Here is a 25,806-nt window from a genome sequence, read left to right on the forward strand (position 1 = left end):
ATTCACCACCCTCTGGGTAAAGAAATTCCTCCTCATCTCGGTCCTAAATGGTTTGCCTATTATCCTCAAACCATGGCCCCGGGTTCTGGATTTTCCCATCATTGGAAACATCCCATCTGCATCCATTCTGTCCAGTCCTGCCAGAATTTTATATGTCTCTATGAGATCCCCTCTCAATCTTCTAAACTCCAGCGAGTACAATCCCAATTTGCACAATCTTTCCTTATAAGTCATTCCTGCCATTCCAGGTATCAGCCTGGTGAATCGCCTCTGCACTCCCTCCTTTGCAAGAACATCCTTCCTTAGATAAGGTGACCAAAACTGCACACAATACTCCAGGTGGGGTCTCACCAAGGCCCTGTACAGCTGCAGTAAGGTATCCTTGTTCCTATACTCAAACCCTCTTGATATGAAGGCCAACATACCATTTGCCTTTTTAACCGCCTGCTGTACCTGCATGCTCGCCTTCAGAGACTGATGTACAAGTACCCCTAGGTCTCTCTGCACTTCCCCATCTCTTAATCTATTGCCATTCAAATAGTAATCTGCCCTCCGGTTTGTATTACCAAAGTGGATAACCTCACATTTATCCACATTGTAGTGCATTTGCCATGTATCTGCCCAGTCCCTCAATTTATCTAAATCATACTGGAGCTTCCTGACCCCCTCTTCCGTGCACACAACCCCTCCTAGCTTAGTTTCATCTGCAAATTTGGAGATATTACATCCAATCCCCTCATCCAGATCATTAATGTAAATTGTGAACAGCTGGGGTCCCAGTACAGATCCCTGTGGTACCCCACTGGTCACCACCTGCCACTCAGAAAACGAGCCATTTATCCCAACTCTCTGTCTTCTACCTGCCAGCCAATTCTCAATCCACATCAATACTTTGCCCCCAATCCCATGAGCCTTTATTTTGGAAGCCAGTCATTTATGCGGGACCTTATCGAAGGCCTTTTGGAAGTCCAGGTACACCACATCCACTGGCTCTCCCCCATCTATTTTACCTGTCACCATCTCAAAGAATTCCAATAGATTTGTCAAGCATGATTTACCTTTTGTAAATCCATGTTGACTCCATCCGATCCCTTCTCTGCTAGTCATATGCTCCACTATTACATCCTTAATAATGGATTCCATCATTTTGCCCACTACTGATGTAAGGCTCACAGGCCGATAATTCCCCGCTTTTTCTCTACCCCCCTTTTTAAATAGTGGGGTAACATTAGCTACCCTCCAATCATGGGTATTTCTTCCCTCACTCCCCACAATGTCCTAGAAAAGACCTGCTTAGCCCTCAGAGATGAGTGTAGGATTGGAGTAAAGGATTGGTATTGTCTTGATGAGCCACAGCTTTGTTTCTGTGATGTGCAACATCATGATCTCATCTAACAACTATCCGGCTTTCTACTCGGACTGCATCACTGTTACCTTATCTGTTGTGTCTTACGTTTTTTGGTCATAAACTCATGACCCATGGTAAAGATTAATCTAGTTGAGTCATGACTCAAAAAAAAGTGCCCAACAATTTGAACTTTAGAGAAGAGTATTGAGGCAGCGATAACTTTCATGAAGATTTATTCGGGTTGAAGCTATGGAGGAGGATGATCTGTAGACTTTCGATATTTTAAAGTTGAGTTGTCTGGGGCTTCTTTGTTCAGTGCGTTATATTTAGTCGATTAATTTAAGGAATGATTATATTACTTTATGCTATATTATTACACCTGCTAACTCATTTAATGAAGATCAATTAACCAGTGTAATAAAAACAGTGCAGAGAAGAAACAAAACCGAATTCTTGCATTCTCATCTGTTGCCAGGGAAACCTTGACTAAAAGATTTATCTTGTAAAGTTACCAGTGGATTTTCAGTACTGAGAGGGGAGTTGGGGGTAAGAGTTTCGGCATAGCTGTAAATGCAGGAAAAAATATACCACAAAGCACAATGGATATTTGAGGAATATTATTAAGCACCTGCTGACAGAGAGAGTGGGAGGATTGACCCAAGGCTTGCTCACAAAAAAAGGTGTGAAGGAGGCCAGTGTGTTTGAGGATTTCTCAGGCCCGAGCTGCTGAAGGAATGGGTGTGGCAAAAGAATATTGAAGAATTGAATTGCTTGTAGTTATGTGTGCAGAGATGAAGTGGAAATAAAACTTTGTTTGTGGGCTGTCCAGCCAAATCAACCTTGAGCATAATAGGTAGTGCAAAATAACACAATTGTACAAAGTATAGTGTACAGAGAAAATGTCCAGTGACAACAGGGCAAGGGCTGCAACATTTTACTCATGAAAGGTCTGTTCTGATAACAGCAGGGAAGAAATTGTTCTTGAATCTGGTGCTAGATGTTTTAAAATTCCTGGATCTTTTAACTGACATGATGGGCAAGTGGGGTGGTGAAGAGGAAGTGACGAGGGTGGTGAAGAGGAAGTGACGAGGGTGGTGAAGAGGAAGTGACGAGGGTGGTGAAGAGGAAGTGACGAGGGTGGTGAAGAGGAAGTGACGAGGGTGGTGAAGAGGAAGTGACGAGGGTGGTGAAGAGGAAGTGACGAGGGTGGTGAAGAGGAAGTGACGAGGGTGGTGAAGAGGAAGTGACGAGGGTGGTGAAGAGGAAGTGACGAGGGTGGTGAAGAGGAAGTGACGAGGGTGGTGAAGAGGAAGTGACGAGGGTGGTGAAGAGGAAGTGACGAGGGTGGTGAAGAGGAAGTGACGAGGGTGGTAAAGAGGAAGTGACGAGGGTGGGATGTGTTGGAAGAAGAAATAGAAACAATTATGGAAAGGGAATCACATTGCTGAAAAAGGTTAAGGAAGTCATGGAGACAGGGAAAGATGAAGTTGTGACTCATACAATAATAATGTTGAAGTGGGATCACTGGGACCTGAAAGCCAATACACTTGAGCAAGTGTTGGGGGTGCCTTCAGGTCACTGTTATTCCCTGACATTACATTCTTCTCTAAAATCTTCTGAGATACCTCTTCTTCAATCACTTTATCACAGCTGCCAATTCACCAAATGTCTCAGCCCCTCAAAATTTGTTTCATATGCTTCCTAAAAGTTGGTGTCTTTGACGAAATGTTTGGCCAATGTCCTCTTTGTGGCTCTGTCCAGTTTAGTATGCTAGCAATTCCATAACACTTCTTGGGAGTTGCAGATATCTTGAAGGCAATGGGAAAACAAAATCTGAAAATATAAGCACAGAAATATTTTGCACAAAATTCATCTGTGTGAAAGTTCCCACGACAGAAATATTGTGGTGGACAAGATACCCAAGACATTACATCCAGCAGAATAGGCCTTGTGCTTTGAGCGTAAATAGTGGAAAATGAATTTAATCACTTTCTTATATTGAGAATGGTGGGGATGGATAGGAAGAAACAGGACTTGGGAGATGTCCAGGAAAGATTTTAAGTGTGGGAGTTGGGCAATTCTTAAATGTTGGCAGGAAGAATTGGCACTAAGGAAGAACCTTGAAGGGAGAATCTAACTCCAGAATGTGAAATGTCTGGGACCAATTATAACAGATTCTAACAAATTTGAGGTGTCTGCTTTCTTCAGTGTTTGAGACTCATGCATTTTATAGGCTTCATCTGCAGAGTGCAATATTAGAGTTGTAGAGTTCTATGGCTTAAAAACAGGCTCTTCAGCTCAAATCATCAAAGTTGGTCCCATTTGTCTGTACCCGACCCATATACTCCAAATTTTTCTTATCGATGTACCTGTGTCTGTCGAACTTTACAATTGTCCCTCCATTTTCCACTTCCTCTGGCAGCTCAGTCCATGTACCAAATTTAACTGATCAGGTTCAGATTTATTGTCTGAGTCTTCTTTCTTTGGCTTGGCTTTGCGGATGAAGATTTATGGAGGGGTAATGTCCACGTCAGCTGCAGGCTCGTTTGTGGCTGACAAGTCCGATGCGGGACAGGCAGACACGGTTGCAGCGGTTGCAAGGGAAAATTGGTTGGTTGGGGTTGGGTGTTGGGTTTTTCCTCCTTTGTCTTTTGTCAGTGAGGTGGGCTCTGCGGTCTTCTTCAAAGGAGGTTGCTGCCTGCCGAACTGTGAGGTGCCAAGATGCATGGTTTGAGGTGATATCAGCCCACTGGCGGAGGTCAATGTGGCAGGTACCAAGAGATTTCTTTAGGCAGTCCTTGTACCTCTTCTTTGGTGCACCTCTGACACGGTGGCCAGTGGAGAGCTCGCCATAGAACACGATCTTGGGAAGCCGATGATCCTCCATTCTGGAGACGTGACCTACACAGCGCAGTTGGATCTTCAGCAGCGTGGATTCGATGCTGTCGGCCTCTGCCATTTCGAATACTTCAATGTTAGGGATGAAGTCGCTCCAATGAATGTTAAGGATGGAGCGGAGACAACGCTGGTGGAAGCATCCTAGGAGCCATAGGTGATGCCGGTAGAGGACCCATGATTCGGAGCCGAACAGGAGTGTGGGTATGACAACGGCTCTGTATACGCTAATCTTTGTGATGTTTTTCAGTTGGTTGTTTTTCCAGACTCTTTTGTGTAGTCTTCCAAAGACGCTATTTCCCTTGGCGAGTCTGTTGTCTATCTCATTGTCGATTCTTGCATCCGATGAAATGGTGCAGCCAAGATAGGTAAACTGGTTGACCGTTTTGAGTTTTGTGTGCCCGATGGAGATGTGGGGGGGCTGGCTGATGGAGGACCTCAGTTTTCTTCAGGCTGACTTCCAGGCCAAACATTTTGGCAGTTTCCGCAAAACAGGACGTCGAGCGCTGAAGAGCTGTCTCTGAATGGGCAACTAAAGCGGCATCGTCTGCAAAGAGTAGTTCACGGACAATTTTCTCTTGTGTCTTGGTGTGAGCTTGCAGGCGCCTCAGATTGAAGAGACTGCCATCCATGCGGTACCAGATGTAAACAGCGTCTTCATTGTTGAGGTCTTTCATGGCTTGTTTCAGCATCATGCTGAAGAAGATTGAAAAGAGGGTTGGTGCGAGAACGCAGCCTTGCTTCACGCCATTGTTAATGGAGAAGGGTTCAGAGAGCTCATTGCTGTATCTGACCCGACCTTGTTGGTTTTCGTGCAGTTGGATAACCATGTTGAGGAACTTTGGGGGGCATCTGAGGCGCTCTAGTATTTGCCAAAGCCCTTTCCTGCTCATGGTGTCGAAGGCTTTGGTGAGGTCAACCAAGGTGATGTAGAGTCCTTTGTTTTGCTCTCTGCACTTTTCTTGGAGCTGTCTGAGGGCAAAGACCATGTCAGTAGTTTCTCTGTTTGTGCGGAAGCCGCACTGTGATTCTGGGAGAACATTCTCGGCGACACTAGGTATTATTCTATTTAGGAGAATCCTAGCGAAGATTTTCCCTGCAATGGAGAGCAGCGTGATTCCCCTGTAGTTTGAGCAGTCTGATTTCTCGCCTTTGTTTTTGTACAGGGTGATGATGATGGCATCACGGAGGTCCTGAGGCAGCTTTCCTTGGTCCCAGCAGAGCTTGAAAAACTCATGCAGTTTACATACATGACAACACATACAACTCTGCGATGGATTATGTTATATTTTATACTTAGATATGTTTTAAAAGGAGATAAATTGTGGCAATATTTTTAAATGTAGGTCACATACAAACATTTCAAAAAGAACTCATTTAAATTGCCAGAGCTCTGCTCAAGCCAGATAGTCAGGCTCTGAGTGCCTTTGCTAAAACAAGCAGGTGTTAATTGGACATGCTGTGAAGTAATAGATTATTGTTTTGGAAAGCAATAGATGAACAAACTCAGAAGAAATGGTCCGGTGCTGTAGTCTGAGTGCAGTTTGCTGTTTAAGGAGGGTTATGTGGTTTTCTCTCTCTCTCTCTCTCTCTCTTTCTCTCTCTCTCTCTCTCTCTCTGTGAGTGTGTGTGTGTGTGTGTGTGTGTGTGTGTGCCAACCATCTCCTCTTGTATGGACTTTCATTGGAAGTAAGGGAAATAGAAAGGAACTTTGTGGTGTCCTGGAAAATCCTGATGGGGCAAGTTTCTTTGGCAAGAAACTAAAGTGGCTGATCAGAAGGAATTATTCTGTGTCCAGCAAGCAACAAATCTCTATCTGAAAACCGACAAGAAGTTTCCTGAGTGTTTTCCATTTATCTTTCAAACACCAAAGCCTGGTGAACTTCATAAATGTTAAATTCTGTGCACAGTACAAGAATTCCCTGCAACCAATGAACTTGGAGGAGTGAGAAGTGAGATTGGACTGTGAATTTAAAAAACTTTTACGCACATTACATACATACGCGCTTAGAATTAGAAGGGGGTTGTTAATAGTAATAAGTTAAAGTCTGATCCTGTTTTCATGAATAAAGATAATTAAAAGTAGCTTTTATGTAAGTAACCATTTGTTTTGGTGAATTTCTGTTGCTGCTGGGTTTTGGGGTCCTCTGGACCCATAACATCCGAGATTCTTTTTTCCTGTGGGAATGGCAGAATTACCATTAATTGATAATTAAAAAAATAAACTGTACACAGTGTTAACATGTAAAAAAACTATGAATTGTAAAGAGATAATGAATGTAAGCAAACTGTGCAATGAAGAGAGAAAAAATATCAATAAAGTGCACAAGTAAGAGTCCTTAAATGAGTCTTTGATTTAGTTTTTGCAGCCGTTCCTGAACCTGGTTGTGAGAGTTTTGTGGCACCTATACCTATACCTCTTTCCTGATAGTAGCAACGAGAACAGAGCATGTGTTGTGTGGCGAGGGTCTTTGCTGATTGCTGCTGCTCTCTGACGTCACGTCAGCATTCCCTGTAGCTCGTATTTAATAGTGGAGGGAGTTGTGCCTGTCTGCACACTTTCCACGACATCTCTAGAAATTTGCCAAGGTTTTTGATGTCATACAAAACCTCTGCAAACTTTTGAGGAAGTAGAGGCTCTGATGTGCTTTCTTCACATTGCCATTGGTTTGTTGGGTCCAGGAAAGATCCTCCAAGATAATGACTCCAAGAAATTAAATTTGCTCAGCCTCTCCAACTCTGATCCCCCCAATGATCATTGGATTGTATCCCTCTGTCTTTCTTTTCCTGGTCAACAATTAGCTCCTTAGTTTTGGTGACGGTGAATGCAAGGTTGTTAGTGTACCATTCAGCCAAGTTTTTCAATCTCCATACTGTATGCCGACTCTTCCCCTTCCTTTATACAACCACTACCATTTGTAATGTTGTTATTGTCGTAACGAGCAACACAGTCATAGGTATAAAGTGAGTAGAGCAGGAGGCTAAGAACACAACCCTATGGTGCTCCGGTACTGATGGAGATTGTGGAGAAGTTCTCCCCAATCTTCACTGACTGTGGTCTGGAGGTGAGGAAATGCATGATCCAATTACACAGTGAGGTGTTGAATCCCAGGTCTTGGGAGTTTTCTAATCAGTTTTGAGTGGGTTATAGTGTTAAATGCTGAACTGTATTTGATAAAGAGCATCCTGATGTATGTATCTTTGCTGTCCAGGTGTTGCAAGGCTTTGTGTTGAGCCAGTGAGATGGAACCCGTTGTAGACATGTTTCTACGATAGGTGATTTGGAATATATCCATGAAATAGCTCAGACAGTACCTGATATGCTTTAACACCAGCCTTTCAAAACACTTCATCATTACTGATTTAAGTGCAACTGGTCAATGGTCATTAAGGCGGGTTACTACACTCTTGGGCAGCGGTATGATTGACGTCTATTTGAAGCATATGGGTACCGTGCCCTGGTGGAGAGAGATATTAAAGATATCTATGAATACCTTGGTAGTTGGTCAGCACAGATTTTTAATACTCAGCCAAGTATTCCATCCGGGCCGGATACTTTCCTTGGATTCACTCTCCTGAAGGCAGCATGCAAGTCATCCTCAGATGCAGACAGGATGGGAATATCAGGGGATGTGGGGGTGTTGAGGGGTGATTCTTCAGTGTTATGTTGTCAAATCGGGCGGAGAATGAATTGAGTTCCTCTGGGAGAGAACGACCCTCTTTGGGAAGAAGTTGCCTATCAGATGCCTTCTAAATCTTTCTCTCACATTAGATTCTCCTAGTGGAGGTGGGTGGGTGGGGTGCGGGGGGAGGTTAAGAGAGAAGAGTATTTATCTTATCATGGCCCTTCCAGATTTTATAAACCACTCTAATGAACTCAATTTTGTGCAAGCAACATGAAAGCAATAATTTCAAGTCACTGTCCCTTTCTAGCACCTCCGTTGAATTTATGGAGGTTTTTATTTGGAGAAAAGCACTGCTGACTCATCAGTCATAGCCCTGTAGAATGGTAGACAACAAACCAAGAGTCACTCTGTGGCAGTTTCTTGTCATGCAGACTATGCAATTTAGTGTGTGAATGATTCTTTTGGAATAAATTATATGGCATTCAGAAGCACATTGGGGCTACCACTTGAATGCACATGGCTGTGTGTTGCCCAAATGCTGGAAGGATGCTAAGTGGCAGAGTTTTTGGATAGGTTGGAGAGGACTGGAAGAGAGAGGCCTACCTGGAATAACGGAAACGTGGAAAAAGCTGAAGCTATTCATCAAGCAAGGCAGAATGCATAGATGGGAAAATGAGCTGCCTTCTACGGTTTGCAAAGGTGGACGCTAAATAGATGCAGAATTTGTGTGGTGCTTGGCGTGTATCAAGGTTCTTGTGGGGACAAATCAAGTTTAGATGCTCAGTTTGGGGATTAGCTGAGTCATGTTTCTTAACACTTGTTCTGTAGTGGCCAGGGATAAGAATGGATCTGGTGGTTAGAGTTCTGCATTGACAGGCTCCACGGATAGAAGTTTGGCTCTTCTTGATTCTGGACAGGCCTGTGTTAAAATTTGCACAGTTGGGTATAAAATCTGGAAGGCTTGAGATATTTATCCAACATTAAATACTGTACAGTACTGCAGGAAGAACACGATGGTTGGAAGAAAATATGGTCACACTTTTGAGTTAAGATTCTTAATCAGGACTTGACCTAAGACATTGACCTTCCTTTAGTCTCCACATGTGCTGATTAACTTTGTTCATCCAGCAGTTTATTTATTGTGCAGATTCCAGTATCTGCAGTCTCTTGTGTCTTTGAGTTATAGAGTTGTATAACAATGGAAAAAAATCAAAATAAAATGAAAAAAAAAGCATAGATGAATGAGGGGAGATTTGACAGAGGTATACAAAATTGAGGATTGTAAATAGAGTAAATGTAGTTAGGCTTTTTCCACTAAGAATAGGTAAGATACAAACCAGAGGACATGGGTGAAGGGTGAATGAGGGGAGATTTGACAGAGGTATACAAAATTGAGGATTGTAGATAGAGTAAATGTAGTTAGGCTTTTTCCATTAAGAATAGGTAAGATACAAACCAGAGGACATGGGTTAAGGGTGAAAGGAGAAAAGTTTAGAGAACATCAGGGGGAACTTCCTCATGCAGAGAGTGGTGTGTGTGTGTGTGTGTGTGGAACAAGCTGCCAGCTGAAGTAGTGAATATGTGCTCAATTTTACTATTCGAGAAAAATTTGTAAAGGTACATGGATGGGAGTGGTTTGGAGGGATATGGATTGGATGCAGATCAGTGGGACAAGACAGAATAATAGCTTGGCTCAGACTAGAAGAACTGAAGGACCTCTTTATGTTCTAATAGGCCCTTCGCCCCAACTTGTGCATTAAGTTGGACATCCTGTCCCATTTGCTTCATTTGATCCAGACTTTACCAAGCCCCTCATGCATAAACTGATCAAATATCTTTGTACCACTTCTATGGTTGCCTCTGACAGCTGGTTCCAGATATGCACCACCGTCTGAGTGAAAAAAAGTATTGCTATCAGGACCCTGTTAAATCTCTTCTCGCTCATCTTAAACCAATGCCCTCCATTCTAGAATTATCTATCCTGGAGAAAAGTACAGCAAGCATTCACTTTATTCATGTCCCTCATGATTTTATAAACCCTATAAGATCACCCCTCAGCCCTCCTGTGCTCCAGCAGAAAAAGACCCAACCTATCAAACCTTTCCCTATAGCTCAAATCCTCCAATCCCAGAAACATCCTGGTGCATTTTCTCTGCACCTCTTCCCATTTATTAATGTTTTTTCAGTTGCTGGGTGACCAGATTGCAACAGTGGTTTAAGTCTGGATTCATCAACACCTTGGAGAGTTGAATTATGAGGTCCCAATTTTTATATTCGTTATCTTGCATTTTTGTTTGTTTGGCTCCTGACTGGTGTTCACTTGAAATGGAGCTTGTTAATAAGATGGGGATGTACATTGGGTATATGAAAATGGTTTCCAGAGGTTCTTGGGAATAAGGGTAGGAAATGAGTATTGTTCTGTCTGGTTATGTAGACTGAATGCTCGCTGAATGACTGGAATATCCCACTTTGCAAGCTTTGTGCAAAAGAGAAAGAAACCACGAATGCTTGTCCTTGCAACGATTTCTCTCCATATGTCCTTAAACGGGATGAGTTATGAAGCACAGCACAAAGTATCTACAACCCAAGGTCCACGTTTAGGTTTTGTTCTGTAGTTGCTTTGAAATTTTCTTATGGGGGTTTGTTTGCAACTATGAAAATATCTAACAAGTGGAATATAAGCTTTCCAGGAATTGACTTAATTGTTATTCATGAAATACATAATTTTTGGCAACAAATATCTTGATAAATATTTAGCTAAAATATGCAATCATGTTTTTTTTCCCCAAAATTTCACATCAGTGTTTGATTTTGTTTATTGATGATATTTGGGGAGAGTTCTTACAAATTTAGAATGGAGCTCATTTCCTTGAGCCATGTATGGATTAAAAAAAAATGAGAGTGTACACCTCATCTTGTTTCACAAATGTGAATTTATTCCAAGTTGATTTTTGCCAATAAAGGTAGCCAGTTATCCCGCAAATGTTTTTATTCAAAGTAACTTCAGTGTTTTTTTTTTTGTCAGTTACCTTAACTGGTATGGAACAATCCTCAGTGAAGCACTTTTGACTTTCTTGATGATGAATGTTGCCAGTCCTGTTTCATGAAGAGGGACACCCGCCCATTGATCAGCAGGGCATTGTGATTTTCACGTGAAGGAGCCCAGCTGACTTGAATCTACAATACAATAGCAGGAAACGGTGGAGGTTGTGAGCAACATTAACCCACTTCCCTCTGGCATCTTGTACAATTTAATTAACCCACTTCCCTCTGGCATCTTGTACAATTTAACTTGGAGCTGGCCGATGGATTCCATGCCTATCCATTTGAATAAGTGATCATCATGTGTGAAACCCCTGTCTAAAGCTGAGCCTTGCAAATCTCTGAATTGTAACCTTCAGTCAGCACGAACCGGTGTTGAAAGTGAAATTGTGAGATAAGATATAAAGATTTTAATCAATCTATTTTCATAATCAGCTTGCCCCAACCTTGAACTAAAACACAAATTTACCTTAATTTCCTTGCAAAAAGCACTTAGGAAGAAGTATCTCATCCCATTCAATCAAGCAGTGCAATTCCCTCTTTGGATCTATTCTCCATTAACAGTCTTCTGTGTTGACAATTAAACTACAAATGGAATGCTACCTGGATTCTATATCACTCTTCTCCCCCTTTATCAGCAGCAATTGTCCAATGGGGATGAATTCCAAAGGTGGGATTCCTTTGTTACAGAAGATACAGCGGAGACCAGCATTGGCACCACGATCTGTTCATCTTCTCTGTGTGAAAAGTTCTTCTTGAGTTGAATGAGGGCCAGCCCTGAAAGGAGGATTCATGGCAAACATCGAATGCAATTGTTTGAGGAAGGACCAGTTAAATGGACCTTTCTGGAGAGGCTGAACAGCAAATTTTAGGGACCAGTTAAATGGACCTTTCTGGAGAGGCTGAACAGCAAATTTTAGGGACCAGTTAAATGGACCTTTCTGGAGAGGCTGAATAGCAAATTTTAGGTGAGAGCTCACAACAGTACCCACACCTGAAAGGAGGATTCATGGCAAACATCGAATGCAATTGTTTGAGGAGGGACCAGTTAAATGGACCAGTTGGGAACCTTTCTGGAGAGGCTGAACAGCAAATTTTAGGTGAGAGCTCACAACAGTACCCACACCTGAAGGAAGTTCTCCACATTCCCACACTGGCCATTACTAATTCAGTAACTAAGACAATTATTGCTAAATTATGTTGTGAACAAGGTAAGTTTGGGGGGGGGGGGAGTGCACAGTGGGGGGAACAGTGTGGTGGGGAGAAGTGTTGTATGAACAATTGCATAGCAAGGTTTTTTTTCCCCAGTACACATTTTAGTAAAAAGAAATTTTATATGGTTTGATTGATCTCACAATCAAACAAGTGCCACTGCTTCATTTGATTCTATGAGTACCTGCTGTACAGTCAGATGATGATAAACTTGAACTTAAATTGTGATTACCATTTTCTTCTTGTGAATGCTGTGACCTGCTGAGTTTCTCCAGGACTTTCATGTACTGCACTAGTCGCCAGCATCTGCAGATTTTCTTGCTTCTCTCCATTTGGCTGCTCTTTTGTAAAAGTTAATTAGAATGAAGTGGATAATTAAGAATATATTTTAAGAACTATGACTTGATTAATGAACTGAATATTTTTTTCCACGCTTTCATTTATTTAGGAGGAAACCGACATCATGGTGCAAGTTACCATTGGTCTCGTTTTTAAAGGGGAAGCAGCACGATGAACATGAAATGGCTCGCTCTTCAGTTTGAGGCTTAATGATATTATTAGATAACTCGATTTCTTTCTTTGGCTTGGCTTCGCGGACGAAGATTTATGGAGGGGGTAAATGTCCACGTCAGCTGCAGGCTCGCTTGTGGCTGACAAGTCCAATGCGGGACAGGCAGACACGGTTGCAGCGGTTGCAGGGGAAAATTGGTTGGTTGGGGTTGGGTGTTGGGTTTTCCTCCTTTGCCTTTTGTCAGTGAGGTGGGGCTCTGCGGTCTTCTTCAAAGGAGGTTGCTGCCCGCCAAACTGTGAGGCGCCAAGATGCACGGTTTGAGGCGATATCAGCCCACTGGCGGTGGTCAATGTGGCAGGCACCAAGAGATTTCTTTAGGCAGTCCTTGTACCTTTTCTTTGGTGCACCTCTGTCACGGTGGCCAGTGGAGAGCTCGCCATATAACACGATCTTGGGAAGGCGATGGTCCTCCATTCTGGAGACGTGACCCGCCCAGCGCAGCTGGATCTTCAGCAGCGTGGACTCGATGCTGTTGACCTCTGCCATCTCGAGTACTTCGACGTTAGGGATGAAAGCGCTCCAATGAATGTTGAGGATGGAGTGGAGACAACGCTGGTGGAAGCGTTCTAGGAGCCGTAGGTGATGCCGGTAGAGGACCCATGATTTGGAGCCGAACAGGAATGTGGGTATGACAACGGCTCTGTATACGCTTATCTTTGTGAGGTTTTTCAGTTGGTTGTTTTTCCAGACTCTTTTGTGTAGTCTTCCAAAGGCGCTATTTGCCTTGGCGAGTCTGTTGTCTATCTATGTTGTATATCTATTGTCTAACAATGGTGTGAAGCAAGGCTGTATTCTCGCACCAACCCTCTTTTCAATCTTCTTCAGCATGATGCTGAACCAAGCCATGAAAGACCTCAACAATGAAGACGCTGTTTACATCCGGTACCGCACGGATGGCCGTCTCTTCAATCTGAGGCGCCTGCAAGCTCACACCAAGACACAAGAGAAACTTGTCCGTGAACTACTCTTTGCAGACGATGCCGCTTTAGTTGCCCATTCAGAGCCAGCTCTTCAGCGCTTGACGTCCTGTTTTGCGGAAATTGCCAAAATGTTTGGCCTGGAAGTCAGCCTGAAGAAAACTGAGGTCCTCCATCAGCCAGCTCCTCACCATGACTATGACTACCAGCCCCCCCACATCTCCATCGGCCACACAAAACTCAAAACGGTCAACCAGTTTATCTATCTCGGCTGCACCATTTCATCAGATGCATAACTTGATTTAATTCCTAGCAAATTAGTATTCAGCAAGTCTGGTCTCTGATCTTCAACTCCTTCTTCTCCCTGGGTTCTATTCAGAAGTGGACCAGACCACTTCCAACTTTGGTTGGATTTGTGCCAATGTTCCACCTCAAGATTGCCCGACTCTACCCTTGTCTCAGCTCATCTGTTGCTGAAGCTGCCATACCTTTGTTTTCTCTAGAGTTGATTTTTCAATATAGTCCTGATTAACCTCCCTCATTCACTCCCAAGATCAAAGTCAACCAATACTTGGCAGCTGTTTGACATATTTGTTATGTCCAGTTATTCCACTATTCCTTCTTCCCTGCCATGACTCCCAGTTACACAAGAACTCCATTTTGAACTTTCCAAATCCCTCTGGTCATGCTCCATCTATACTTCTGACCTCACCATATGATTCTTATCAGAGCTCTTTGAAATATCTTTCTCCTGAAATTTTGGCTTGCTGCATATTCTGAAGTATAATTCTTCCAAATTGTGTGTCTTCTCGCTCTGGAATGCTCTCCCTACATCACTTCTCTCTTCATTAAGATTCTCCTTGAAACCATTCTTCTCAGCCAAGTCTTTGCTCATCTACTCTAATATGAGACTGGGTCTCGATGTTGAATGGCTGGCACTCACGAAGTATCCACAGATGGTAGCTGCATTAAAGATGCCAAGCAAGGAATTGTGAAATACTTGAGATACATCTTTGCCTGAGTTGCAACACACATTTAAGAATCAATATGCCCATTATAACTAATGCACTTCTCAAAAATCTTTTACATTTTAAGAAGAAATTTCACCCTTTTTTTCTGTTGTTGTATGAAGATTGGAGAGAGGTAATCTAAGCAAGGGCACAATTCTAAAATGGGGACAAATTTTGGGAGCATGTGAGCATTGTTCATTGTAGGTGAGAGGACAGGATAAAAATTTGGTTACAAGATCCTAGACTACAAATTGAGTCATGGAATACGAAACAAGGAAACTGTGATGGTCCTCCACGAAACACTAGTTTACCTGAACTCGTGTTCTCTGTTAGAAAAGGTTCAAGGTTCCTTTTATTGTCGTGTAATAATATATTTTTAAAAAGTGGCAGCATGGTTGACGTAGTGGTTAGCACAGTGCCTTTAGACTGCCAGTGATCAGGACCAGGATTCAAATCCCATGCTGCCTGTAAAAAGTTTGTACGTTCTCCTCGTGTCTTTGTGGGTTTTCTCCGGGGGCTCTGGTGTCCTCCCACTGCTCAAAACGTACCGGGGGTTGTAGGTTAATTGAGTGTAAGTTGAGTGGCACAGACTCTTGCGCCAAAACATTTAATTTTTTTTTAATTTAAATTTAAAATTTATAAAATTAAAATAGAAAAAAATTGTAATATGCATGATATACTTCAACATTTGCCTGCCATAAGGAAAACAAAGAGTTGCCATCTGCATTGCCCAGGGCCCCAAGCAAAAGAGAGTTCCTTTAGAAGCCCTGAGAGTCGTCCACTGTTTCACCTCCAATGCTCCTACAGCCTCACAGACTCCTGCTCAATCCATCTGCAACCCAAGTTCCAGATCCAAATCTCTGAAAAGGTAAGAGTGCTTTGAAAAAGTGCAGAAAATATTTATGGAAATTATTCCAGGTCCTTGGTGTTATGGATGGACTGGGGGAAAAAAAGGGGATTTTGTCATTAAACATGGAGAGGAAGTTTAACAGAGATGTTTAAACCATGAAGAGTAGAGAGGTAATAGATAAAGTATTGCCATTTGGAAGGGCTGAATGGTCTCCTGCAACAATTTAGGATCTTTGCGATTTTGATTCTGCTAATTATACTTATAGAAAACTTTGTTTTAAATTACTGTAGTGTTAAATTCCTGATTTAGTTACAAATGGTTTTTGGAGGGGAAGGTGGGAAAGTAGTGCCCCCTAGTTTGGCAGGAGAATAGCATTAGTTGTATTTCACCAAATTTTGGCATCTTAAAATGTGTGAATGGGTTAAAATGTCAATGGTTTGAGGTCTATTTAGTGCTGCCCAGTCCTTCATCTTGAAAACTACTATGGCACTAAACTTGCAGTCAAAAGATTCACATTAACAAGAGACAGCAGATGCTGAAAAACAAAGTGCTAGAGGAACTCAGTGGATTGAGCAACATCTATGGAAGGTTGGCAAGGAATTATCAAGGTTTCAGGTCAAGACCTTGTGTCAGGATGCTAACATAGTGGATAGAATCTTGCGATCCATTACCGGCTGAAACTCAGGGTCTTTGTTGTGTCATCTTCATGGAAGTCCATGTCCAGCTCTTTTGTGGATTATAGCCAGCGGTGCCATCTTCTAAATGTCACCAGCACCCCATTACTGTCCCTGCTGGAGTCCAAATGGACCATGCCAACTTGTTCAGCTCCAGAGAATCTTTGTTTAACTTGCCAGGCCCTGCTTCCAATTCATCAATCAGACTCTGCTTTCTGCACTCCCATTAAACTTGCCATGTGCATTGGAAACTTTATTACACTCCTGTGTAATATCTTTAAAACAGTGAATGAAATGTGAGTTGAAGTATTCAAAGCAATAATATCCAAAGGACCAGAAAATATGTCAGTCTGACACCAAAATCCCAAGGGTGCCATTATTGGAGGTTCAATGTGGTTTCAGTCTACTGTGACTCCAAGGCTCAATGCAAACATAACTATACCATGAATCTTTTTTTTTTAAAGTAAAATTTCAGCAAAAATTGATCTCGAATGGAATATGAAAATTGCCAGATCAATTCAGAGCATTAGAAGCTGAGGGGTGACCTAATGGAGAGTATTTCTTTAGGGGGCCCATTTAAAACCTTTAGAGATGTTATTGAAACAAATGTACCATTTTCACTTTCGGCGGGAAATTAGAAAACTTATTCAGGAATCCATCCTACCCTGGTGATACACTCTTCTCCCCACTCCCATCAGATCAAAGATGCTCCAGATTCAAGGACCATTTTGTCTCTGCAGTTATCAGACTATTGAACTGCACTGTTTCATTTACTTTTCTCTTTAACACTGTACCCTGGATTTTTGACTTGTATGACACTATCGTCTGCACTTGTGTTTATTATAACAATGTTTGTATTGACTTTCCTAGATAGCAATCAAAATAAAGATATTTTTACTGTACGCATGATAATATTCAATTCATTTTCTTTCAATATCTGTATACAAACTAAAGATGCTAGAGATCTGAAATAACAGCAGAAAGTACAGGATGTGGAATATTTGCAACATTTCCTGTGTTTATAATTACACTTTTGCATGACTTTGGGTCTTCCTGAGGGAGTAAAATGTGCTTTTTAAATACAATTCCTTTACAAAAGAAGGATGGACAGAATACCCTTGCAGCTTTTAGTTAATTGAATACACTGGGCGTGCTGTGTGATATTGCTGAACAAAAGATGGTGGATTAAACATTCTTGGAGATTATTTTGAGATGTAAACTGCATAATACATTTAGCAAGAATGTTTTGATTTGAAGAGCCTACCAAACATTAACAGCAGCCTCACAGAAAATGCTTCTGTTAATTAAGAATACTTTCAGCTCTGTGGCTACCATACTATAACATGGAGAATGGAACATGGTTCCAAAGATGTATTGAAATGACCCCACTGCAGCTTGGGAATTTAAATGCAGTTAATTAAATAAACCTGTAATAATAAATTATTTCAATCATAGCTAGTATTATTTGCACATGAAAGTACTGGGTTATCAAAAATGCCTATCTGGTTCACCTATGGGTGAAGGATATTTACCATCTGTACCAGGTCAGCCATTCAGATGGCTCCAGACTTGTAATCTCAATGGTCCCTGAAAATTCCTTCAAATTGTGCTAATTTCATAGTTGTACAGCAACAAAATCGACTCTTCAGCTCACTGAGGTAATACTTACCATGCCCATTTTTTTGTGAATAATATTTTAACTTCCTGACATTCCCATCCACGTCCCCAGCTCTTTTTTTTACACACATGCTTCCTCTCCCTCTTCCTCTTACTATCTCACTCTCTCTCTCACACACATGCACGTGCACACATTCTGTTTCTATCTCACACATGTTCTCTCTCAATCACTCTTGATGCACCATCAATAGGTCCAAAAGACTGGAAGTTGTATAGTTTTTTTTATTCACAATAGAATGGAGTTGCGTCCATGCTGGTCGACTGACCTGAAATGGGGAGGGGGCCGTGGAAAAGCCAGTCACCTTTATTCAGGAGTCTGTGGGAGGAGCCACAGGTACAGTCGGCCAATGGGCATGTCCAGACAGTTAAATATACAAATAGTGGTTTACAACATGGTTAAGAGTTCGATGGGGTGAAGTTGAATAGAAGTTATCATAAATTAAGTCTTTCGGGTGGTCTGATCTGCCACTGCGACCGTCGTGGTGCTGGTTGCTGCTTCGTCGCAGCAAGGGGTCCTGGACAGTCTGGGGTACCTGTCTGCAGTTGTTAGCATTGTTTTGATGGATGTGTGGTGACAAATCTGGCAAGCCAGTTTTGGCTCTGGTGCGACAATAGATGAGGGGAGTGCGGGGTAATCGGTAATGGTCTCCGAAACTCCTGAGAGTGCCAGGTCCCTAACAGAGACTGTGTCCTTGTGCCCATCAGGGTACATCACATTGGGGGTTGGCATGGAGGAGGTGGACCCTTTCAACTAGTGGGTCGGATGTGGCTCCTTGTATGCTTCTAGAGTAGGTCCTGGGGACATCAGCCAGGCCAGCAATGTCGTCCCTGTTGCAGACTTCCTGGGGAAGGAAAATATTCTTTCAAGTGGAATGGCATTGTTGATGGTACTTTGGAGTGATCTAGTGAAGTGGAGCACCTGAAGGACAACATTTTGCCAGCGGGAGACTGGAAGGCCTCTAGACTACAGAGCTAGGAGGATGGCCTTCCAGTCCATGGCATTCTTTCTTTCCACCTGCCTGTTGCCTCGGGGTTGTAGCTGGTGATTCTGCTCGTGGCAATGCCTCTGACCAGCAGGTACTGGTGCACCTCATAAAGGTCACTATGGATATAGCAGGAGAACCCAAACAGGGTGAAGTGACTGTGTAGGGGCTTGATGACTGTGGCAACTGTCATGTCTGGGCAGGAGATGGAAAATAGAAAACGCAAGTACTCATTGATGTTGAGGAAGAACACATTGTAGTCGGAGGGGAGGAGGGGTCCTTTGAAATTGATGCTCAGATGTTCAAAGGGGTGGGTTGCCTTTATCAGCTGCGCTCTGTCAGGTTGATAGAAGTGCAGTTTGCACTCGTTGGAGTAAGGCCGATTGTGGGCTTTGATAAAGTGGAAGAAGCTGGTCATTCCATGGTGGTCGAGATCATTGGGGAGAATTTGCAATCAGACTATTTGTGTGCTGGCTCATGTTCCGTGGGTTAGACCATCTGGGGGCTCATTGAGTTTCCCAGGCTGGTACAAAATATCATAATTGTAGGTGGAAAATTCAATTCTCCACCTCAATATCTAATCATTTTTGATTTTACCTTTGTGATAGTACAGATTCTATTACCAATGTGTATATGTACAGATGGTAGTGTAGGATGACTGTGATTGGCTGAGAGTGTAGCCACACCTACTGGCAGGTCTTAAAGGATTGCTCCTAGCCAGACCAGGTCATTCTGGACTGGTCGACCTTCTAGTGATACGCTCCAGTCTTTTAGTTAATAAAAGCCTTGGTTTGGATCAACGAGTCTTTGGTTCTTTCCACATGCTCTACAGCCTTGCTGCTGATTGTTGAACATGAAAGCCATTGCCTGTTGATCAATCAGCAAGGTAAATCATTTGCTGGCTAGGTAGTGTCTCCAGTGCCATATTGCCTCAACAATGGCTTCGGCTTCTTTCTCGACAGTATCAAATTTTGGGGCCCTGGAGGGTGCAGGAAAAGAAGGCGATGGGTCTGTCCATCTGCATAAGTGAGGCAGCCAAAGCAAACTCGCATGCATCACTCTCCACCTGAAACAGGATGGATTCATCCATTGCGTGCATCATAGCCTTGGCAATGTCTGTCATGTTGAGGCTGAAAGCTGCATGGGCCTCAGGTACCGGGGAATAGAGGTAATTTAATGAGGGGCAAGCCTTGTCTGCAAAATTGGGACCAACTGGGCATAGTTGGAAAAAAATCCCAGGCACATTTTCAGGGTTTGAGGCTGTGGGGAAGGAGTTGGGGCCAATGATCATTCTCCACGATGCAGGCCAAGGATGGCAAGGCGGGTTGTGCGAAATACACATTTAGCTTTATTATATGTGAGGTTAAGGAGTTTGGCAATCTGCAGGAATTTTTGGAGGTTGGCATCATGGACCTGCAGGTCATGGCTGCTAATAATGACGTTGTCCAGATATGGGAATGTGGCCTGCAGCTCATACTGGTCTAGCATTGGAAGACCGAGACCCCATTGGTGATGCCGAAGGGAACCCTCAGGAAATGATAGAGGCAGGCATCTACCTTGAAATCAGCAAGGTTTAATTTATTGGTGGTCCTCCGGGCAGAATGGGAGCAGATGGTACGCTGACTCTAGATCAATGGTGGAAGAAGCCCAATATTTGGTTTACCATTATCAGATATGCAGGAAGAGGATACACGTCCAGCAGCATATATCTGTTAATGATCTGACTGTAGTCAATGACCATCCTGTTTTTCTCCCCATTCCTCACCGCCACCACCATTTTGGTTCCCCAAAGACTGGTGCTGGCTTCAACGATCCCCTCATTGAGTCGCCTTGGTACCTCCAACCTAATAAAGGTCCTGTCCCCAGCACTGAACTGTCCACTTTTGATGGCAAAAGTCGAGGGTGAGGTTTGGGACAGAAGTGGAGAGATGATCTTGAGCGTTGAGAGTCCGCAGGTTGCGTGCTGTGGGCCATCTTCAGGTTGCTGGCAGGGGACGGTGGGGAAGAGGCCAGGGGTTTTTTTTGCTGGTGGAGCACAGTGGGTGATTTAAGAATTGGCAGTTACATACAGTGAGGGGAGTGGTTTGGGCCCATCGTACTCCATCATCACACTTTTAAGGTGACATTGAAAGACCAGTCCCTGTAGCACAGCAGCGCATCATCACCATGTGACATCATCAAGAGTTTAAAGACTTTGTAGTCTGTGCCCTGCATGGTCAGGGTCACCACGCAGTAGCCACAGACATCAGCCATATGGGATTTTGAGGCCAAGGAGACTTTGTAACTCATTGGCCTAGCCATGACAGAGTAGCACTGCACTGTGTCCTGATGAATGAAGCTCTCTGTGGTCCCACTATCGAACAGACAGCTCGTCATGTGACTGTTTACATGGATTTCCATCATCGATCTGGTGAGGAATACCTTGATCCAGCAAGATGTCAGGTTGGGTCACTGCCTGTAGCTGCAGTGGAGATTTCATATGTTTGGTCGCAAGATGGTGTCCCCCATGGGTCGCACCAGGGTCTGCTAGGTCTCGAAGATGGCGCCATTCAAGATGGTGGCCCCCATTGTCCTCATGCAGCACTGCTGAGTTAGGGTGACTTGGACTTGCACACTTTTGTGTAATTCCATTTCTTCCTGCATTTGGAGCAGACCCTGTCTTTCACCGGGCAGCGTTTCCTCAAATACTTGCTCAGGCCTCAGAAATAGCACTTCAAGGTGCTCATGGAGTACAGTAGCTGTGGTTGGATCGCTGGTGGTGCGTGGCAGTGGCGGCACATTCCAAGATGGCGGTACCCAGAGCAACCACGATGCAGCCATGTTTTCAGTCGAGTAGGTTCCCATATTCTGGAGGGCCACCGCCAGGGTCCCTGCCAGTTCAACCACCCTCCGTAAATTGAGCTCACATTGCGACAACAGTTTCTGTCGGATGTAGTTGGACCTGATGCCTGTGACATACACGTCTCTAATAAGGTCCTCTGTATTCTCCGCGACCGTCACGGTCTTGCAGTCATAGGACCCAGAGGTACTCAGTACTCACTTTCCATGGGTTTCTGTTTTTGGGTGGCCAGGAAGTGTCTCACATCGAACTCATTTACCACCTTAAGGCACTGGCCCTTCAGAATGTCCATCGTCTCCAGGTAAGACAAGACATCCTGATCATTGAGTATACTGGGGGCCGACCCGGGAGTGTAGTACTTGCAGCTTGTTGTTCTCTGATCGAGCGATGGCAGATGATGCCTGCAGGGACACTTCGAAGTAACGCAGCCAGAGTTCGTAGTTAGGGGAGGCTTCAGGTGATTGAGGGTTGATTTCCAGCTTCTTCGGCTTCAGAATCTGTCTATTCTTGCGCACGCTCTCACTCTTGCTCTCATACTCTCACTCATGTATGCACACACCAGAGCAATTTGCAGTGGGAAGCGGGAGAAAATCTACTCTGTTACAAACTCCACTCAGGCAGCACCCAAGATTAGAATTGAACCTGGGGCCCTGGAACTGTGAGGCAGCAGGTTTATCACTTCATCTTCATCTTCTGAAGTTCAAACTTATTGTCAGTGTACATATATAACAATCCTGAGATTCAGGCAGAATTACTAAGTACTGGTAACTCCAAGAAAGAAAAAGAAAATGTAAATAAACTGATTGAGAGAGGTAACTAGTGATTGGCAACAATGTCACACCACTTCTCTTGAACCAATTATAATGTAAAATGTGGAAATGTGAGTAAGTTCTGACATGTCACCACATGAGGTGCATCAATGGTGCAGAAAGGATGACTGAAGGATAAATTGACAAATTGATGGTGTCATTTGATTTGAATACAAGAACATAAGAGTTAGGACAGGAGTATACCAACTGGCCCATTGAGCCTGCTCTGCCAGTCGTGATATCTAATGATAGACCCATCTCCACCTACCTGCCTTTTCCCCATATCCCTTAAATCTATCCAACCTTGCCTGAAATATATCTATAAGCCTCCACTGCTTCAATGGCAGCGAATTCAGCAGATTCATCACCCTCTGGGAAAGCAGTTCCTCCTCAACTCTGTCCTAAATCTACAATCCTGAATTTTGAGGCTATATCCCCTTGTTCTGGGCCTTCCCTACCAATGGAAACAACTTGCCTTCCTCTATCTTATCTGTCTTTCATAATTTTACATTTCTAGAATTCTAGCAAGTATAGGCCCAGACAACTCATTCTCTCCTCATAAGCTATTCTTCACCTCTTGGCCTATGACTTGGTTTGTTCTGAATCAAGGCCTAAATTGTAACCTTTTGGATAATTCAGCCATTTAATCTGTAATCATGTTAAGTTCCTGAGGGTCATCGCAATACGTAACTTGGTATTCCATCCACTAGTTTTGAGGTTGTAGAGTAAGCACAGTCTAGATACAGTAACTATATACTCTATGTACATTGGTGATAGATCTGTACTATCACATAGGTACTTTATTATTTTCATGCCATCACTCAGGACAGGAGTTGGGCAGTACTTTGTTAAATTTTACTGCAATATCTGTCAAAGACTTGGCATGCATGAAACAATAAGCCTACTATTTTAGGCAAATGTGACTACTCTCTTTACACAATGTGCTTGCTTGTACAACAGATTAAACCCCTTTTTCTAATGGTTTTTTAAAATAATCCTTTTGAAATCCTTCGCTGTTTACTCCATTTTTTATCCCTGCAAATACAGACTGATATTTCTGATATTTTCTACTTTTATTTTGATTGCCGAATTAATCTATTTTTCATCATATTTATCTGAGAAGCTGCTAAAGCTACCTTCTCTGCAAATGGTATCCCCGCCTCTATTGATATATGCACAATTTGTGCCTTTCCAGAGGCCATTTAATAACCTGCGATTCAGAAACACAGCAGGGCTTGTTTCAGTGATGTGTGTCTGAAAATCTGTTTTTGCTGCCAAAATGGTAGGATTGAGACATTCCACTTTAATGGTAACGAATGATCCATGTTAAAGGATATGGACAAAAGCCTTCAAGGAAGATTAGCCCAGGTCAAATAAACTCTACAGAACAGCATGCAGTATTTATACAAATTCTTTAATAATAGGGAAGTGATTTTCTAGTCATTGCCATTGTCTCTGAGTAACAAAGAAAAATCTTTCAATGATCACACAATACAATAGTAATTCATAAAGGTTTTATTCATTGGACAAACAGTGATGAACATTTTGTGAATGTTGATACTTCAGTTTAAGACAATAAATGCAGATACAATCCACCAGAGAGACTGCAGTTGCAAATACAGCTGCTTGACTGTTACTAGTCATTCTGCTACCCATAGCAACTAGAATTAGATATTTTTAGTTTTGCATTTGTAATAAGTTGTTGCACATTGGTGTTTGTGGTGACATCTTCAGGCAAGTTTTTTTGTAGTTGATTTATTACAAAGCACTGAATTAATTTCATTGAGGTTGAGCATAACTTCAGCAGTTCTGATGACTGATGGTTTGCTGCTGTACTTTATAGTTTCAATTCAGAAACTAGACTTTGGTCATTGTTGGTGTGGGTGGTGTGTTCAGTACCCAATCTAAAGCTGAGCTCATGAGAATGTGGGAAAGTGGGATATTTTTGCTTGAAGGTAACTGGCAGAATAATAGTTTGGCACAGCCTAGAAGGGCTGCAGGGCCTGTTTTTGAGCTGTAATGATGTATGGTTCTCTTGGTGTTTGTTTCCTTTTACACACCGTGTCCGCCATAAAGGAAAGATGAGATTGGAGTGGGGAGATGATAAGTGGGAAATCCTGGGAGAGGTACAAGTGGATGGTGTAGACCCACAGCTCCCCATGGCGGTAGGTATTAAGGTTAAATCCAGAGAGGGATTGGGGCATAGACTTCAAGCAATTCATAAACACCTCTCTTTCGAGAGGCATGTCACCAACAAACTAGTGGAGCATGCAGCTTTACATGTTTAAAATAAAATAACTTGTCTTCAGGGTCATGCATGGTTCATCTGCTCCACCAGAATCTAATCCATGTATCTTAGATGGGTTAGATCATGCAGTCATTTGATTCACTTAAGTTTGCAATCATGATTCATGAAATTGATGGCATTGAGATTTTTTTGCAATGACCGGACAGCACGCAAAACTAAAAATTTCTGCTCTCATGTGCACATGACTACTCTCAACTCTGATCTCCACTGAAAAGAGCCGATGCACATTTATGGCAACGTCTGCTTTTCACAATGGCGGAGCTTGTCTGGCTCATACCTCCACAATCTTCCCTCTGCCCTCTGAGTTCTCTTGGGTTGCTGACAGAATAACTGAGCAGCCAAAGACCTGGAGGGTCCTTCATCTCTTTTGCTTGACTGAGCAGCAACAATGCTGCAGTTGACCTCAGTGGCTAAATTAGGAGTTTCAGCTGGAACCCTTGCTGTGTTTTTGGTATGTGGCAGCATGGTGCAGCAGAGGGAAGGGGTCTGTCGGGAATGGTATGTCCAGTTGCAGCATTGAATGACTTGACTTGCAACTCTACAACTTATTTGGCAGTTTTGGGTTTTCAACAACCAGGCCAGCATTATTGCCCATGGTTCTGACCTCTGTCAACCTTCAGGAGGTTGCTCATGGCTAGCATTGAATCCATGCATGCTGCCTAATCTGCTGAGTTTCTCCAGCATTTTTGGTGTTACTCCAGTTTTCAGCATCTGCAGTCTTTCTTATTTACTTACATTTAACTCCAGTGAAATACAGACACCAGACATTTTGCCCTTCTAGTCAGCACCGAACTAAGAGCTTTCCTCTAGTCCCACCCACCTGCACCTTGCCCATAACCCTCCATTCCCCTCCCATCCATATACCTATCCAATTTTTCCTTAAATGACAAAATTGACCCTGCTGCTACTACTTCTCCTGGAAGCTCATTACACATAGCCACCACTCTCTGAGTAAAGAAATTCCCCCTCGTGTTACTTTTAAACTTTGGCCTCTTAACTCATGACCTCTTGTTTCAATCTCTCCTACTCTCAATGGAAAAAGCCT

General features: G+C 43.0%; 1 protein-coding gene and 1 long non-coding RNA gene across 6 annotated transcripts in view; one reads left to right on the plus strand and one right to left on the minus strand.

Moving 5' to 3' along the window:
* plcb1 (phospholipase C beta 1) overlaps positions 1-25,806 on the plus strand; it is a 1,044,484-nt gene that overhangs the window by 110,039 nt on the left and 908,639 nt on the right. The gene's annotated exons all lie outside the window — the stretch shown is intronic.
* LOC138759925 (uncharacterized) lies at positions 2,267-11,479 on the minus strand. Its single transcript, XR_011355233.1, has 3 exons — positions 11,381-11,479; positions 10,899-11,046; positions 2,267-3,181 (listed from the first exon to the last, which is right to left on the minus strand). It is a non-coding gene; the product is annotated as an uncharacterized lncRNA (long non-coding RNA).

The sequence above is a fragment of the Narcine bancroftii genome, chromosome 4 (genome assembly GCF_036971445.1).
Source record: "Narcine bancroftii isolate sNarBan1 chromosome 4, sNarBan1.hap1, whole genome shotgun sequence".
NCBI lineage: Eukaryota > Metazoa > Chordata > Chondrichthyes > Torpediniformes > Narcinidae > Narcine > Narcine bancroftii.